This window comes from Eublepharis macularius, chromosome 12 (genome assembly GCF_028583425.1).
Source record: "Eublepharis macularius isolate TG4126 chromosome 12, MPM_Emac_v1.0, whole genome shotgun sequence".
Lineage (NCBI taxonomy): Eukaryota > Metazoa > Chordata > Lepidosauria > Squamata > Eublepharidae > Eublepharis > Eublepharis macularius.
This window is the reverse complement of record NC_072801.1, coordinates 13,980,283-13,997,842: the sequence shown is the minus strand read 5'-3', so window position 1 is coordinate 13,997,842 and position 17,560 is coordinate 13,980,283. Positions and strand designations below refer to the sequence as shown.

General features: G+C 48.5%; 1 non-coding gene across 1 annotated transcript; it reads left to right on the top strand.

The window, feature by feature from the left end:
* Positions 1 to 16,647: 16,647 nt before the first annotated feature.
* Positions 16,648 to 16,719, top strand: TRNAC-GCA (transfer RNA cysteine (anticodon GCA)). Its single transcript has one exon. It is a non-coding gene; the product is annotated as a tRNA-Cys (tRNA).
* Positions 16,720 to 17,560: the final 841 nt, after the last annotated feature.

The window sequence follows — 17,560 nt, the reverse complement described above, 5'->3', positions numbered from 1 at the left end:
CAAAATTATGCAGCTCAACCATCTGCAGATTGGCATCCCTCCCTCCGTCATGCTCTGCGCAAAAACATTTCCTAATTCTGTACTACAGGCAGTTCTGACCCAGCCATAAATATGATAAGAAAAAAACAAAGACTGTGAATACCAAAAAGATGAACCGATCAAAGATTATCTCATTTGCATCAGTTAATCTTGAGTACAAAGTGCAAGCCTTCCTTCCAGTATGGCTGAGGACACGTCTTTTTTTAAACATAACCCATAACCTGGAGAACTCATTGCCACGAGATATATCAAGGGCTGCTTGCTTAGATGGATTCAAAAAAGGAGATTAGGTAAATGAATGGGGAAGAAATCCATCAATGGCTATTAGCTATGATAACTAAATGCAGGGGTTATTTTGTAGAAAAAGAGCTGGAGGAACTCATTAGCATAACTCATTAGCATATGCTAGGCCCCTTGCCATCACCGGAAGTGTATCATTAGCATAACTCATTAGCATATGCCACACCCCCTGACCTCACCTATCCTGGCTGTTTTGGACCCAATCCTGGCCCTTCAAGACTGAAATTGGGCCCAAAATGGCAAAAAGGGGCTGAAAATGGCCGAAAAGGGGCCCAAAATGGTCAGGATCAGGCCGCTGCTGAGTAGGAGAGTGATCCACCACCCGTCAGAGGCCTGATATGGGCCGTTTCAGCCCCAATCCAGAATGAAACGGGCCCAAAATGGCTGAGAGTCAGGTGGGCGGGGACACCTGTCATGTGACCTCTTTGGGGAACTGCCGGAACTGCGTTCCAGCGCGTTCCCCCTCGAAATGACTCCTGAGTAAATGGTTCCTCCAGGTTCAGAAGCAGCGTACCTCTGAATATTAGTTGCTGATAACAACAGAAGAGGCTTTGGCCTTCACGCCCTGTCTTTTAGACCTTCTGGGCAGAACAATGAATGGAAAGAATTCCCTCAGGGTACAAACTGGAAGTCTGCATTCCTTCTCTTTGCCAGCGCTGTTTGCTCTGGGACATGGAAGAAAGAGAGAGCGGGCCTCTGAGCATCCAAAGAAGGCCTCCTCTCTGCACCCTGTAGTTTCAACCAGTTGGGAGGAGAAGGAAGGGGCTTCCAGATCCGATAGGTTTCCTGAACCAGTTTTTTGTACTTGCCCACAGGGGTGGTGGCAGCAGGGAGAGCCTGCACTCAGCATGCTGCTTGGAGAACACTTTGATATGTGCTCTGTAAAGGCCAGTTCCAGGGAGACGTGACAGCACAGACACGGCAGGAAGCTGTGCGCTTTACTTATTGGGCTGGCTCATCATGAATATGCATATCATGTCTCCCTGGTCGAGACTGAGCCTAGTGACAGCTGAGCCAATTCTTCCAGGAGCAGAGAGACCCTGAACAAACAAAGTCTCTTTGGAGCATTCACGGATTCAAAGGTGGGGGGAGAGGAGCAGTGTGTAAGAAGTTTAGATCCTTTGCAATCAGTTCCTCCCTGGTTGAGGTTACTCATTAGCCATAAGAAAGTACGGCACATATGCGCAGCAAGTAAATAGGAGAAAGCACAGCATGTATGCTCAGCAACTAGTTACAGGAAAGTATAATGTGTATGCTCAGAAACCTACTATTTATGGGAAAGGACAGCCCGTATGCTCAGAAATTATTTACAGAAAATACAGCACGTATATTCAGAAACTCATTAGTTACAGGAAAGTATGACATCTGCTTAGAAACTCAGTAGTTACAAGAAGGCATGGTACGTATGCCCAGAAGCTCCTTAGAAATATTGGGTAATAAAAAGCCTTTATACAGGCGCTGTCTTTTAGAGAGTTTGCACATTGGTTATCTCAGCAATTCTTAGAGGCAGACCAGCATTATTTATTGGTTTTCTCTGCTGGGTTCTACCTCGTCTTGATGCTTTGCTGTTCACTCTTTCTAAATGTTTTTATCTGCTTTAATGGAATACTTAGTTGTTTTGTAGCTAGGGATGGGTGTGCGTTCTCATTAGGCAAAGAGGCAGGGTATGAAAGTTTCAGATAAATAATGCTACGCCCATGCTAGAGATGTGGCTCTGAGTGTGGTGTAGTGAGCTAATACTAGAGAAGAGGGCTGAGTTCAAATCCTCATTCTGCCCCATAGTTTACTTTGGGCCTCTTTCAACCTAACCTATTTAACAGGATTGTTGTGAGACTAAAAAAGAGAACTAAGCATGCTCCCCTTTCCATGGAGGAAAGGCGGGATAGAAACTTGATTCAATTGACCTTGTGGCTTAGAGCCAAACTACAAGTGACGTCTTACACAGGTTGGACACTAGTCGGCTTCCCTCAAGTTTTGATGGGAAATGTAGGCATCCTGGTTTTACAGCTTGGGTCTCCATTACAGCTGCAAGACCAGGATGCCTACATTTCCCATCAAAACATGAGGGAAGCCGACAAGTATCCAACCTGTGTAAGACGTCACTTGTAGTTTGGCTCTCTGTGGAGATACGACTGGAGATGTCCCTGGTCCACTGCATGGGTTCTTAGCCCACTAACAGTGCAATCCTAAACAGAGTTACGCCAGTCTAAGCCCATTGATTACAATAGGCTTAGACTGGAGTAACTCTGCTTAGGATTGCACTGTGACAGTCACTCTTACCTTTTCTCCTATGAGCAGGCACTCCCCAGTGCATTGGGGGGAACTCTGTATCTAGTATCATCCTTTTTTAGGTCTATAGCAGCAGAACCTGCAGGCAGGCAGGCAGGCAGACAGACAGACACCCCTAGTAAAAGGGTCGATCGATGGACCTTAAAAGCGTATTCCAGCCACGTCGCCGGGCTAATTTCAATTTCCTGGTAATTATGCAAATGAGTATGGATTTAATTAAGGGCAGATTTCATTAAAGCCTTGGGAGATTGGAAGCTTGTGCGGCCAGGGTGAGGGGGCAGGATGGGGGAGAGGAGAAGCCAGTAGAGAAGCCAGGCTCATCAGCTCCAGGAGGTGGCCAACAGCAAATGCCCCCAGTAAGAATGCCATTAAATCAAGGGAGGTGGTCAGACTGCCCCCCCTACAGTGTTGCCAGGCAGTTGGCAGAGCATAAGACTGGATTCAGATGAAAGCTCTCAGAGTTGTCAGATCTGCATCTCATCCTTTATTGGTGGCCTTTGTTCTCCTGCAATGCCCTGATGCACACATGTGGCTCTGTTTTTCTCTGGCCTGATCAGTTTCTGCACTCTCTCTGATTCCATCTCTTGGCCTTTGGTAGCGTGTTTCCTCTCCCCCACCCCACAGCTCTGGCAGGGAGCGATAACGGGACTGCTTTGATGAGCGGTGATCAGTTCCCCTCTCTCCTGTCACATTTGCATCTGCTGAGTAGCGAGCCTTTGGCCACTGTCCTGTCACCAATTCAACCAATGTGGGCTGGTTCACTTTTCCAGCAGCTACCCCAGAAGCACTTCAGGACACGTAGATGCACTGCGGGACTTGCCATCGGATTCCACTCATGTGAAGGCAACATCTGTCAGAACTGGAATGCCTGGGCAGGGTCCACACCACACAGTAATTGTGATTCATGTGTCTGTAGCTGTGTGGAAAAGGCTAATGAAGCACAACTAGCCTCAATGTTATAACAAAAATAACAAGCAGTACAGCACTAAAAAAACTAACGCCGTATATTTAATTGTGCATTTACACACTGAAGATGCAGCATTTTATTTATTTATTTATATTTAATTTATATTCCGCCTCCCCACATCAGCAGGTTCAGGGCGGATCACAACCAAGTTTAAAAACATATTTCATCATATATACAATTTAAAATCATAAAACATCCTAATACATAGATTAAAATATATGTAAACATATTCACACACACACACACACACACACACACATATGTGTGTGTGTATGTATGTAAACACAGCGGCACATAATCCAGATGACCCCCTACTTAGCCATCTCCAGAGTATTTTGCCAGGGATGTATGAGAGACGGAAGTGTCACTAGTAGGGAGGGCATATACTGTGCTCCCTCAGCTAGGGGGCACCGCCCAGCATCAACCATATGCCGGGTGGAACAGCTCCGTCTTACAGGCCCGGCGAAGTGCTAATAAATCTCGCTGAGCCCTGGTCTCATTGGACAGAGCGTTCCACCAGGCTGGGGCCAGGACGGAAAAAGCCCTGGCCCTGGTCGATGCCAGGCAGGCCTCCCTAGGGTCAGGAATCTTTAATAGATGCTTATCACTAGAGCGAAGAGTCCTCTGGGGTTCATATGGGGAGAGGCGGTCCTGCAGATACACCGGTCCCAGTCCGTATAGGGCTTTATAGGTTAATACCAAAACCTTGAACCTGATTCGGTACTCCACCGGCAACCAGTGCAGCTGACCCAATACCGGCGTTATATGCGCACGCATCGGCGTTCTGGTGATGACCCGCGCTGCTGCATTCTGTACCAGCAGTAACCGACGGATCAGGTTCAGGGGAAGCCCAGCGTAGAGTGCATTACAGTAGTCCAGCCTAGAGGTGACCATTGCTTGGACCACCGTAGTCAAGTTGCGGGACGAGAGATAAGGGGCAAGCTGCCTGGTCTGTCGAAGATAACAGAAACAAGACCAGGCAGTTGCAGTGACCTGATCCTCCATTATCAAGGAGGAATCCAGGATCACCCCCTGGCTCCTAACTCTCGGAGCTACTTTAAGCACCGCCCCATCGAGTGTAGGAAGCCAGGGTCCCGAGTCCACGTTTCCATGGCTCAAGTGCAGGATCTCCGTCTTCGCAGGGTTCAATTTCAGCCGACTTTGCCTCAACCATCCAGCCACAGCTTCAAAAGCACACTCCAGGACAACCGGAGCTGATCCAGGCCGTCCGTCCAACAACAGATACAGCTGGGTGTCATCAGCATATTGGTGACACCCAAGCCCGAAGCTTCGCACCAACTGGCCAAGGGGGCGCATATAGATATTAAATAATAACACATTGCTACGAGTTTCTGGATTTCATACTGTTTCACACTGTCCTTTACCAGGTTTAATTGCAGCATTAGCATGCAAAACGATCATTCTTCCAGAAATAAAAATTATTACTACTACTGCTGTTATTACTGAGATCCAAGGCAGATTACACAGTGCAAGTAAAATACGATATAATCAACAGCTAGGACATTCTCTGATCAAAAGTACAATTACAAACAACAGTTAGGACATTCAATGAAAATATACAGTAGGGTATGGTAGCAGAAAAAAATTAAAACAAGCATAAAGCCGAGTGCAGAAATGAAATCTTTCTGAAGCAAAGAATAACTAATTTACATGGCAAGTTTAGCAATGTGGAAACTCCTTAGTAGCTGCATATCTACATCAGCCGACAGTACCCAATAGTGTAGCGTATAACCCTGTCCCTACCAAGGCATCTTTCTGAGCTATTTCTTATGACACAGCCCTGTAATCTGGGTAGAAATCCTCCTGAATAATTCAGTTTTGCATAGTCTGCAGAAAGCCAGGGAAGTGGGAGCTTTCCTCACCTCCTTGGGCACGCCATTCCAAAAGGCGGGGGCTACCACAGAGAAACCATGTGTGCAGGCAGCTGTTGATTTTGTCCAACTGCAAGGTTGTATCTGCAGAAGGCCCTGACTAGATGAGTGAAGCTTCCATGGTGGAACATAGGGGGAGAGGTAGTTGCACAGATATGAGGGGCCAAGGCTGTGCAGAGCTTTGAATGTGATAGACATGACCAGGGCTTTTTTTCTGGGAAAAGGGGTGGTGGAACTCAGTGGGTTGCCCTCGGAGAAAATGGTCACATGGCTGGTGGCCCCGCCCCCTGATCTCCAGACAGAGGGGAGTTGAGATTGCCCTCCGTGCTGCCGAGCGGCACGGAGGGCAAGCTCAACTCCCCTCTGCCTGGAGATCAGGGGGCGGGGCCACCAGCCATATGACTATTTTCAAGAGGTTCCAGAACGCCGTTCCACCGCGTTCCAGCTGAAAAAAAGCCCTGCTCATGATCTTGAATTGAGCCTGACAACTGATGGGAAGCCAGTGGAGTGATCGCAGAATGATTTGCATGCTCTGTTTAGCTCCTGAGAGTAAATGAGCTGCAGAGTTCTGCACCAGCTGGAGTCTCCAAGTTGACTTTGAGGGGAGACCTATGCAGAGTGCATTACAGTAGTCTATTTACTGTGCCATGAATAGTCATAAGGTTGGATCCTACCACTTTGCTCCACTTGCATATTCCAGTGTGGAAGCCTTCCATTGACATGAGAAGCTCTTGCCTTTGATAGGCTCTTTGAGTGGGAGGCATAATGCAAAGAAAAGCTGAACAAGACCACTAGCCCAGAGACATGCAAGACGGTGGGCTTGAGATGGAAATCTACGTACGTATGCAGGACTTTTTCCCTGCTGGAATGCTCTGGAACAGCGTTCCGGTAGCGGGCCTGAAACAGCCAGGATCGGGCCCAAAATGACCAGGATTGGGCCTCTGCTGGGCAGGGGAACACTCCCCCGCCGGGCAGTGGCTCGATCCTGGCCGTTTTGGCCCCAAAATGGCTGAAATGGGCCCAAAATGGCCAAAACGGGCCTGTAATGGCCAGGAACGAAGCCCGAAACAGCCAGGATTGTGCCGCTGCCAGGTGAGGGAGTGCTCTCACATGTGGCAGCAGCCTGTTCCAGGCCGTTTGGGGCCAATCCTGGCCATTTTGGCCCAATTTGGGTCCTAAATGGCCAGGATCAGGGCGAGAATGGCCAGGATCGGGCCGCTGCCGGGTGGGAGATGCTCTCGTGTAGGGTTGCCAGGTCCCTCAAGTCTCCTAGTGGGAGACTGGGACATCAGCTCCTACCTCCTTGGTCCTCTCGCTGTTGTGAATGTGCGCATGCAAAGTGTGCGCGTGCTCTCAGTGTGCTTGATGATGTCACTTCCGGGAGTGATGTCATCACGCAGGGTCAAAGCTGCCCATGTGACAACATCACACGTAATGGAGAGGGCAGAGAGAGCGGGCAGCTCTCTCTCGCCGCCACCACAGCACCCCTTGGCCCTGCTGGCGCGGGCAGCACAGGGGCAGCGGCGGCCATGGCGAGAGAGCGAGCTGCGGTGGCCACAGCTTGCTTTCTCTCTCGCCACGGCTGCCGCCGTCCCTGGGTTGCCCGCACAAGCATGGCCAAGGGGCGCCATGGTGGTGGCGGCAAGAGAGAGAGAGAGCAGGCTGTGGCCACCGCAGCTCGCTCTCTCACCACTGCGCCCCTTGTCCCTGCTGGCGCCGGCTGCACAGGGACGGTGATGGCCGTGGCAAGAGAGAGAGAGCACAGCGGCTGCAGCAGTGGCGGTGAGAGCGGCATGCTCTTGCAACTGCTGCCTGCTTTCTCTCTGCCGCTGTCGCCGCCGCCCGCTCTTGCAGTGTGGGAGCGTGCCCTGCACCCAGTGGCACGCGGCCTGCTCTCGCAGCGCAGAGCCGGGGACCCGGGGAGGAGGTGCCCCAGGGAGCGCCCCCCCCCGCCAGCCAGGTAAGTGGGCTTGGGGGGGAGGGGGATCAGGGGATCCCCCATCCCGAGTGGGGAGATGGGAACCCTATTCTCCCGTGTGGTAGCAGCTCGTTCCGGGCTGTTTCGGGTCAGATCCTGGCCATTTTGCCCCAAATTGAGTGCTAAACGGCCTGGTCCAGGCCGAATCGGGTGCCCTGTGAAGCATGGGAGAGCTCCCAGGGCAGCCACGGCCTGTGTGATGACATCACTTCCCTAAATTTACATAATCACACAGTCCCGGGAGCGCTTACATGCTGCACGTGTGCACATGTAATAACAGGGCGCCACCTCCTCCCAGGAGTTGTCTCAGGTGAGAGTTCCCCCACCTCTTTCCCCAGAAAAAAGCCCTGTATGTACAAATACACAAATACACAAATGTGTATTTGTGTCTGAAAAGAGAGATCACAGAGGAGAAATGGAAACAGGAGCCCTGTTTATGCAAGCATGGAAACATGGTAGGAGTGAAATAGAAACCAAATGGATTATGCACCACTGGATGTGGCACACACTGAATTAATGGTTATTCACTACACTGATTGTCTGCCATGGAGCTCCTGCATATTGGAAAGGATTCAGGAACATGTCGTAGAGTGCATGACTTTTGCGTGGTGTGCTCCCCATTGTTCCACGTGATCTTAGTCTCAATTTTTCTCTGCAGCTGCGAGCTGAAAGGGAACGTTGGAAATGCCAGAAACTGCTTTCAAGAATGACTCCCCACTGCTGTTGATCTTCTCTCAGAATAGGCCTTGAGGAGCCTGTGAAGAACCTCTGAGTTTGCCTCAGTTTGAAAACCATGGGGTAGCACCACCACACCCACTTCTAAATACCCATGACTGAGTTTGTGTGTGTGTGTGTGCATTGAGACAGGCTGCTCAATTGAACACGCAACATTAGGCATGAACAGAAACATTTTTTCAGGTTATTGTTTCATTTCATATGTTTCTAGTAGGGTTGCCAGCTCCAAGTTGGGAAATTCTTGGAGATCTAGGAGGTGAGACCTGGAGAAAGTGGGGTTTGGGGAGGGAAAGGACCTTGGCATGGCATAATTCCATAGAGCCCACCCCCCAAAGTAGCCATTTTCTCCAGGTGAACTGATCTCTGTGGCCTGGAGACCAGTTGTAATTCCGGGGGATCTCCAGCCACTACCTGGAGGCTGGCAACCCTAGTTTCTAGTGCTGTTAGTTTTGGTTAGCTACATTTTTGTTGCTGCTATTGAAGTCCCTCCTCCTCCCCTAGGGTTGCCAGATCTGGCTTTGGGAATTCCTGGAGATTTTGGAGGTATAGTCTAAAGAAGGTGGGGTTTGGGGAGGAGGGGGGACCTCAGCGGGGTATTATGTAGTAAACTGCATCTTGCAAAGCAGCCATTTTCTCCAGGGGAACTGATCTCTGTGGTCTGGAGACCAGTTGTAATTCCGGGAGATCTCCAACCACCATCTGGAGGTTGGCAGTCCTATGTAGGTTTGCTGGGTCTGGGTTGGGAAATTCCTGGAGATTATGGGGGTGGAGCCTGGAAAGGGTGGGGTTTAGGGACAGGAGGGGCCTCAGGGGGGTATAATGCCATAGAATGTACTCTCCAAAGCAGCCATTTTCTCCAGGGGAACTGGTATCTATCACCTGGAGATCAGTTGTAATTCCGGGAGATCTCCACCTGGAGGCTGGCAACCCTATTTCACAGTGATGTCATTTCTGGATACATACTTGGAAGTACAGAATATTTCCTGTTAATGCCTTTTCCGGCGTTATTTTTGGGCCCAATTACATATAAATTGAGTAACTATGGTGTAAAGGGGAGGGGTGACACCAGTTTCCAATGCCTACCCCAAAGCTCCCATAGCTACTTCTCATTTTTTAAATTGAGGTTTGCCCCTAGACCCTTGATATAAAACAACTCTCTCTTTTGTTCAGGCAGATTTTGGAAGAAATTTAGAAGCAAAACACAGATTACATGGATGGGTCTTCTTTCAATAAAAAAAAAATTTGGGAACCACTGAACAAAAGAAGGATTCCATGGCCTGGATCTCTTTGGCCTCATGTGTGTTTGAAAAATGGAGATATCTAGTATCTTGCTTTAGTAATAGCCCAAGTGTGTCTCCCCAGGCCCCTGAAAGGACACCTGACTTGATACTGTCTGCCACTGATTCAATGGAACAAGGCTCTTTGCCGCCCAGCAGGCCTCTGCCAGTCACCATGGCAACTGCAGCTGCTGGGGCTTGCTAAGGCTATGAAAGATTCACACTCTGTGTGCAGCTGAAGCACCAGACATGGAGGAAGGGAACCGAGAGTCACCTGCGAGCCATAATCTGAGGCACGGCTCAAGATAGGTTTAGCCCAGTATCCTGTTCAGCTGGCTTAGCAGCCTCAACAAAGACAACCCTTCTGAGTGTGTGCAGAGCACCTGCATCACACCACTGAGGTACTATGTGCACCCCTAACACATTTGCAATTGACTTTAAGCATCTGATTTGGGATGAGTACACAACTCTGAAACCCAAAGAAAAGGCTCTACGTGTTTGTAAACAGACCAATCAATGAAAAACTGGCTCTTTGTTCATGACTGGTGAACAGGCCATGAGCTGAACTAGCAAGTGTTCCATCCAGCATCCTTACAGCTGAAGGAGAAAAAAGCCCAGTACATACAATTCCTATCCAACAGCTGACCTGCAATATGTCCCATTTTTACAGTCAGGATGATTGGCATGCAATGATGCTTCGGAACGTGCCTGCTTTTGATTGCTGACATGTATTATATATAAATAATTAGCATTTGTTAGATCACTCTCTAATTATTGGTATTTGTATTTGATTGCATTTGGCAGCTGACGGCTTTAAAGATTTCATATCTGAAGCCTGCCAAGATCAAAGCAATTGGATGGTGTCGATGAGTCATCCCCCTCCCCCAAATCTGAAGATATAAATGTTCATATTCAACCAACTGAATGATGCAGCTGGAACCTTCCGCCAAATTTTAAATATTAGAGAGTATCTGTTCTGCTGTACGCAAGACCCTATTTGGGCCAGAAGGTTTCTCCTCCGTCAGGAGTTCACCGCTGTGGCACTGCTGCACCTCATTGATCTAATGGGGGTCTGGCTGAGACAAGTCTGGCCTCTCACCAGGCAGTCTCAAAACTCTGCCACCACCCACAGGCTGCAGCTATTTGTGCCTTGACCCACTTGGTTTTCAAGAGGTGCCCAAGGGTAGGAGACTGACAGGTCTGTCATCCCACGCTAGCTGCTGTCATTGCCTATCATCCCATTGCCATCCAATTCTGTCAAAAAAACATTCCGGAGTTGAAGATGACCCAGAATGTCTCGCGGACAGCAACAGCCACAGGTCTAAGGATGGCACAAGTGCTACCTCGGCACTCTGTACAAACCTGCTGACCTTGTGCCAATGAGCACTTTTGTTGAATTGCCTTTGGGCCCCCTTGGCACGCAAGCCACAAGGGGCACAGAAGCTGCTGTGATGTGATGCCTTTCCCATGCTGCAGGAGTTGTGTGTGTGACTAATAGCCAAGGTGTTCCAGCATTCAAAGTGCTTTGCGGTCCTTAAAACAGGGCTTTTTTTCAGTGGGAATGCGGTGGAACGGAGTTCCGGAACCTCTTGAAAATGGTCACATGGCTGGTGGCCCCGCCCCCTGATCTCCAGACAGAGGGGAGTTGAGATGGCCCTCCGCGCCGCTCCAGCGGCGCAGAGGGCTATCTCACCTCCCCTCTGTCTGGAGATCAGGGGGTGGGGCCACCAGCCATGTGACCATTTTCTCTGCGGGCAACCCACTGAGTTCCACCACCTCTTTTCCCAGAAAAAAAGCCCTGCCTTAAAACAACCCTGGAAGATAGGCCAGGATTTTCATCCCCATTAAAGTATTGAGGCTGAGAGACACTGGGTTGATTATGGCCATCTAATAAGTTGGGGCCGCAAACATTCGATTTCACAGGCTGCTTTTTTCTGGTGCCCGCTTGCTTCTCAAGTCCTGAGGTGATAGTTAACTACCAACTGACCTATAGGCTTGCCAGCCTCCAGGTGATAGCTGGAGACCTCCCAGAATGACAACTGATCTCCAGGCAACAGATATTAATTCCCGTGGAGAAAGTGGCTGCCTTGAAGGGTGAACTCTATAGAATTATACCCCATTGAGGCCCCTCCACAAATCCCACCCTCTTCATGCTCTGTCCCGCAAATCTTCAGGAATTTCCCAACCTGGACCAGGCAACTCTACTTGACTACCTCGTCTCAGTCGTGTGCCCTCAGCTTGGTCTCAGACACAGACTTCCTTATGTCTCAGGGCTTAGAAACTCCCCTTGTGGCTGTGTCAGGAGTAGAGATGGGCACAATCCGCATTACGAATGAAAAAAACCCACAATAATGGCAATCGCGCGATGGTGACCCGGCGGATTGTGATTGGCCACGGCCAACTATCCAGCGGTCGGGAGAGGCCTGGATTGGGGCGATCGGGCTCGGTACGGGGATCCAGACACTCAGGCGCCAGCAATCTATTCCCCTGGCAATGGAGCCAGGGGAATGGCTGAGCTCTGTTTGCCCTCCTTCTGTCGCCCTGGAAACCCGAATGGAAGCCCAGCTTTCCTTGATCAGCAGGGCTTCCTTCCAACCATGGAGCAGCAAAGCAGTCACAAGTTGGGAGAAGACACCCAGGGGAGGGAGGGGGAAGGGGGTGTTCTGTAGCCATGGGCACTTCAATCTCATCCCTGCAGACCCTGATAGGCAGCTCTGACAGCCAAACACAGACCTCCTGTGTTGCTGAATGGGACCCAACATTAAGCCAACCCCTTGCGGCAGCCCATTTTGTGATTGGCTGCAGTCCTATGGCAGCCATTTTGTGGTGGTGCCTGCCTACTACCTTTCTTAAAACTCCCACAGGCTTAACAAGATTGGGGAACACCTACAGTTCTATCCCCTGAATAGGATTGATGGCATGAGCCTTTCCCAAGGAATCAAGCCCAGCCACAGATGGTGGCAGTGGTGAAGAATGGTGGGTGTTAGTTGTGGAACTTCACCCTTAGTGGTCCATCACAAAAGCATCAACAGAGGTCCAGAGAAAAAATTATTGCTTTGGTAATTATGGGGTGGGAGGTGTCACCAAAACCAGTGTTATGGGATCGTTCAGAGAGAGTCTAGCACAAGATATATATATTCATTGAAGGTGTAACAGCTTTTAAAAAAAAACAGCAGAAAGAAAACCAACATGGGCCTTCCTTTTCTGCAGACAAAAAACTCTGGTCCGACTAGCTGTCCTATTTTTGTTGGCAACCCTGAGATACAACTATGCAGGGCTTTTTTTCTGGGGAAAGAGGTGGTGGAACTCAGTGGGTTGCCAGCACAGGGGGCAACTCTTGGTGGGAGGTGGTGCCCCTGGTACCACATGCGCATGTGCAAAGTGCGTGCATGCTCCCAGGACCGCACAATGAAGTCACTTTGGGTCAGCTAGAACACGGGGGCCGTTTTTAAAAGTTTAAATTGCCCTCAGCAAAAATGGTCACAGGGCTGGTGGCCCCGCCCCCGGATCTCCAGACAGAGGGGAGTTTAGATTGCCCTCTGTGGAGCGGCGCAGAGGGCAATCTAAAAAAACCCCTCTGCCTGGAGATCAGGGGGCGGGGCCACCAGCCATGTGACCATTTTCAAGAGCTGCCGGAACTCTGTTCTACCGCATTCCAGCTGAAAAAAAGCCCTGGCTGAAAGTATATGAGAGTTCAACAAGCTATGGGCTTCCCCTACCAAGAAAGGGAGGCAAAACAGGGAGGGAAGCTGATGTTATTTGACATAATTTTAAATCGAAATTCCATTCATTTCCTTCTCTTTTGCTGGGTAGCAAACAATCAAGCTTGTTTTGTTCTCAAAAAAATGTTTTTTGGTTCGGCTTTCATAATCTAAATGAATTGTTTGCAAGTCCAGCTGCAGAAACTGACACCCCTCCGTCCAATATATATATATATTTTAAAAAACCCTCCCTCTTTGCTTTTGGTGGTTATTAATTTTGCTTCCCAGCTCCAGCCAGCTACTCAGCTTGCTTGGAATTTGGGGAGGGGGATGAAATATAAATGGGATCTTGGGCAGGAGTCATCCAGATTCTAGTCGTAGGCTATCCATGGGTTGTGGGAGAAGGCGGCACTCATTGTTCAAACCCCAGATAATGGATATGGTTGAGGACTCGGTGGCCTTATCTCGCCCACACTGCACTCTTCTCACCAGATACAATACCTACTCTCTTGTCTTCCAAGAATATAACCTTGAAACTCTCTTAAATGCCTCCCTCACAAGCCTAGTCTCTCCTTCCACACCAAACTCTCCCAGAGTAACGCTTTCCTCTTATACAGCTGTAGTCTCTAGTCTGGGATTTATCAAAAGTTTTTAAAATTTAATTACATCCCCCATACTTTCAGCTACCTGCTTCCAAGGCAGCTTGCAGCAATCATAATTCGCCACAGAATAGTCACATACAAACCATTAACATATCATGACATCACAAACAGCCAACAACAAAAGGGACCTGTTTCAGATCCGGCATCATCACCAGAAAGAGGAGAAATCAATCATCTCCAAAGTCTGAGTGAATTAATTAAAAAAATCTCGACCTGGTGCCAAAATCATGCAGAGACTATTGTGATTTGATAGTTGAGTCTACTAAAACATTCCATTTTGGAGCTATTGAATCCATTTTGGATCGATTATTTCCAGGGCTACTAGCCCTGGAATAATACACCTGGAATAATACATTACTGACATTAACTACAGTATATTATCTGCAGGTCAAAATATCTCTTGACAGATAGTGTGTGAAATACAGCATGCATTTCATTTGTTTGTTTGACTTTGGTTCTTTGAAGGCAATCTTGAGATTTAAACTGTTTTATAATATCCAAGGCGATTCCAGTTTTTTGTATTTGCAGTGTGGGGGTGTCAAGGACCTGTGGCTATTTGCATACAGAAGCATGATCCTGGTCGGCACAGTTATTGTGGCCTCCTGTGTGGGCTTCCAAGGTCATCCCAGTGGGCCATTCTCCCAACAACAACAACCCTGTAAAGTAGGTTAGGCTGATAGAAAGCGATGGCCCGATGTCACTCAGAGGGATTTGAATTTGAATCCAGGGCTGTTTCCACACATCCCGGTAAAGCACTAAACTTACGCAATGAAGGCATCTTCTTGGTGTGATTTCTGACGTTACCGCACCACGACCCCATTTTCATGGCGTGATGACGTCAGAAATTGCTCCAGGAAGACGCCTTCGTTGTGTGAGTTTAGTGCTATGCCGGGATGTGTGGAAACGGCCCCGTTCTCTCAGATGCTAGTCTGACACTCTGACCACACAATCAGAGGAGTTAGCCATGTTAGTCTGTAGTTGCAAAATAGTAAAAAGTCCAGTAGCACTTTTAAGATTAACCAACTTTATTGTAGCATAAGCTTTCGAGAATCACAGCTCTCTTCATCAGATGCATCTGAGAAAGAGAGCTGTGGTTCTCAAAAGCTTATGCCTCAATAATATGTTTAGTCTTGAAGGTGCTACTGGACTTTTTACTATTTTGACCACATAACAATGCACAAGGTCATGGATCATGAGATGTAACACTATATAATTATAAAAGTTTTTTCTTAAAAAAAAATCTAGCAAGACCTGTTTGAGCCAGTTTGGTGTGGGGGTCAAGAGCGCAGTTCTCTAATGTAGAGAACCGGGTTTGATTCCCCACTCCTCCACTTGAAGCCAGCTGGGTGACCTTGGGTCAGTCGCAGCTTTTAGGAGCTCTCTCAGCCCCACCCACCTCACAGGGTGTTTGTTGTTATAGGGATAATAATGGCATACTTTGTAAACCACTCTGAGTGGCTGTTAAGTTATCCTGAAGGGCAGTATGTAAATCGAAAGTTCTTCTTCTTTTATGACTTGAGAACAAATGTGATTTCTTGTACTTAGACTTTGTTTCAGTGGGGCGAGACCACGGCTTTGTGGAAGAGGCAGATTTGGGACTGGAATTTTTGTCTAAGACAGAGAGCAGCAGGGCTTTTTTTCAGCTGGAATGCGGTGGAACGGAGTTCCGGAACCTCTTGAAAATGGTTACATGGCTGGTGGCCCCGCCCCCTGATCTCCAGACAGAGGGGAGTTTAGATTGCCCTCCGTGCTGCTCCAGCGGCATGGAGGGCGATCTAAACTCCCCTCTGCCTGGAGATCAGGGGGCAGGGCCACCAGCCATGTGACCATTTTCACTGAGGGCGATTTAAACTTTAACCCCCCCCCCCTGTTCCAGCTGACCCAAAGTGACATCATTGGCCTTGGGAGTATGCATGCACTTTGCGCACACACGTGGTACCAGGGGCAACACCTCCCACCAAGAGTTGCCCCCTGTGCTGGCAACCCACTGAGTTCCACCACCTCTTTCCCCAGACAAAAAGCCCTGGAGAGCGGTATAACTATGGTGGTATTCAGGGGGCAAAGGACGATGTAAAGGGCAGGAATGAGCAGAATTAGAGAAATGTGACTCCTGTGAGAAAAAGTGCTGCAATTTGTAAAGAAAAAAATGCATACTTAGGGACTCTTAACAGGTAAGGTACCTCGTGAGTTTTCTTCCGCAGAGATCCAGAGGTGTAGATATCTTAAAACAAGCACAAAGCCTCAAACAAGCTTCCTGGAGAGGTAGAAAAGAAATTCTCTAAATAAAGAAATGGGTAAAGCAATCCATGAAATTATCCCAAGTCCAAACCCTTGCTTGAGCGTTTATGAAATGCCTTGCAAAATTAGAGCAAGATCTTAGCAAGAATTCCTGCAGGGGACCCCGTGGTCCTCCAGAAACTGGCCAGGTGGCCTGGCAGAGGATCTTGTCCCCCCATCCTTGGCCTAAAGGGTGCAGGAGGCCTCGGACAGGGCAGGGCTGAGGGACGTAGCATTGGAGGAGCTGAAGTCACAGGCAGAGACATAACCAAATCCCATGAAAGAGATCATCTTTAGGATTTTGGAGCAGCACTTGGAGAGTCTGTTTAGCCAGCCAGCAGAGTACCTTGCCCTCAAAGGACAGGAAGGGCTAATGAGTCTGACACACCAGTTATGAAAACACATCATTAAAAAAAATTAACCTAATTATAGTGTCTCTGGGCAAGGAACACAGTATTAAAATGGCCTGTCAGGAAACATCCAAGAACTAGCCTGCATAACTACTCTTGCTGAGATGCTATATAACAACTGGGGGTATAGCTCAGTGGTAGAGCATTTGACTGCAGATCAAGAGGTCCCTGGTTCAAATCCAGGTGCCCCCTTCTTTTTATTCTTTTATTTTAAAAAGGCAAAAATGTTTGGGAATGTTGTTTCATCTATATAAATGCATTTCTAGACTTCCCTCTTCCCAAAGCATCGAAGCAGTTCAAATTTACATACAAATTTCTTTCTGTTTCTGTTTAGAAATAAATCCCGCTCTTTTCTAAAGATGTAGAAGCCATGCCAGAGGGGGAAAGATAAGTAAAATATCTTCAGGCATTTTCTGGCAGGGCTCCTGGATCCTTTTAAAATTCCTGCCTGATATAAACCCCGCATCTTCTGAAGCACTTCCCTTCACTGCAGCTCTGTGCCAGATTTGAAAGCCTCTCTGTCGCTGTACCTTCGACTGTGGTCTGCCTTTAGCAGGAATTGTCAGGCAACACTTTTGCATCACCGAGTTCAGCGTGACCCCTTCTTGTTGGGAAGAAATTCAGCGGTGGAGTTCTTGCCAGTCGACAGCGTCATGGGGTTGTGTTCCCTCGCCTTTGAAGCGAGTCGCTGAGATTGCTTTCAGAGAACCCCAGAAATGATGCTCTCCCGAAGCCCTTCACCCTGGCAAAGTTGCCTTCACCAGCCATGTGGGTGGGCGGATATCCAAAGGTGAAGCTTTTCACATCCCTGCATTTCCCCTCTGCCAACACTTATGCACAAAACTGCCTGCTATCTTGGAAATCAGAGCCAGAGACTCCTGGAGTTTTCTTTTTAACACTAAAAAGCTGCCATAGAGAGAGAAGGCAGGAGGAGGGCCTGAATTGGATCAGACGGACATGAATGCTTTGGGGCATAATAGAACCCAATCCCAAAGCCATCAAATGAGGTGGGAAAATGCGGATCGGTCCTTTT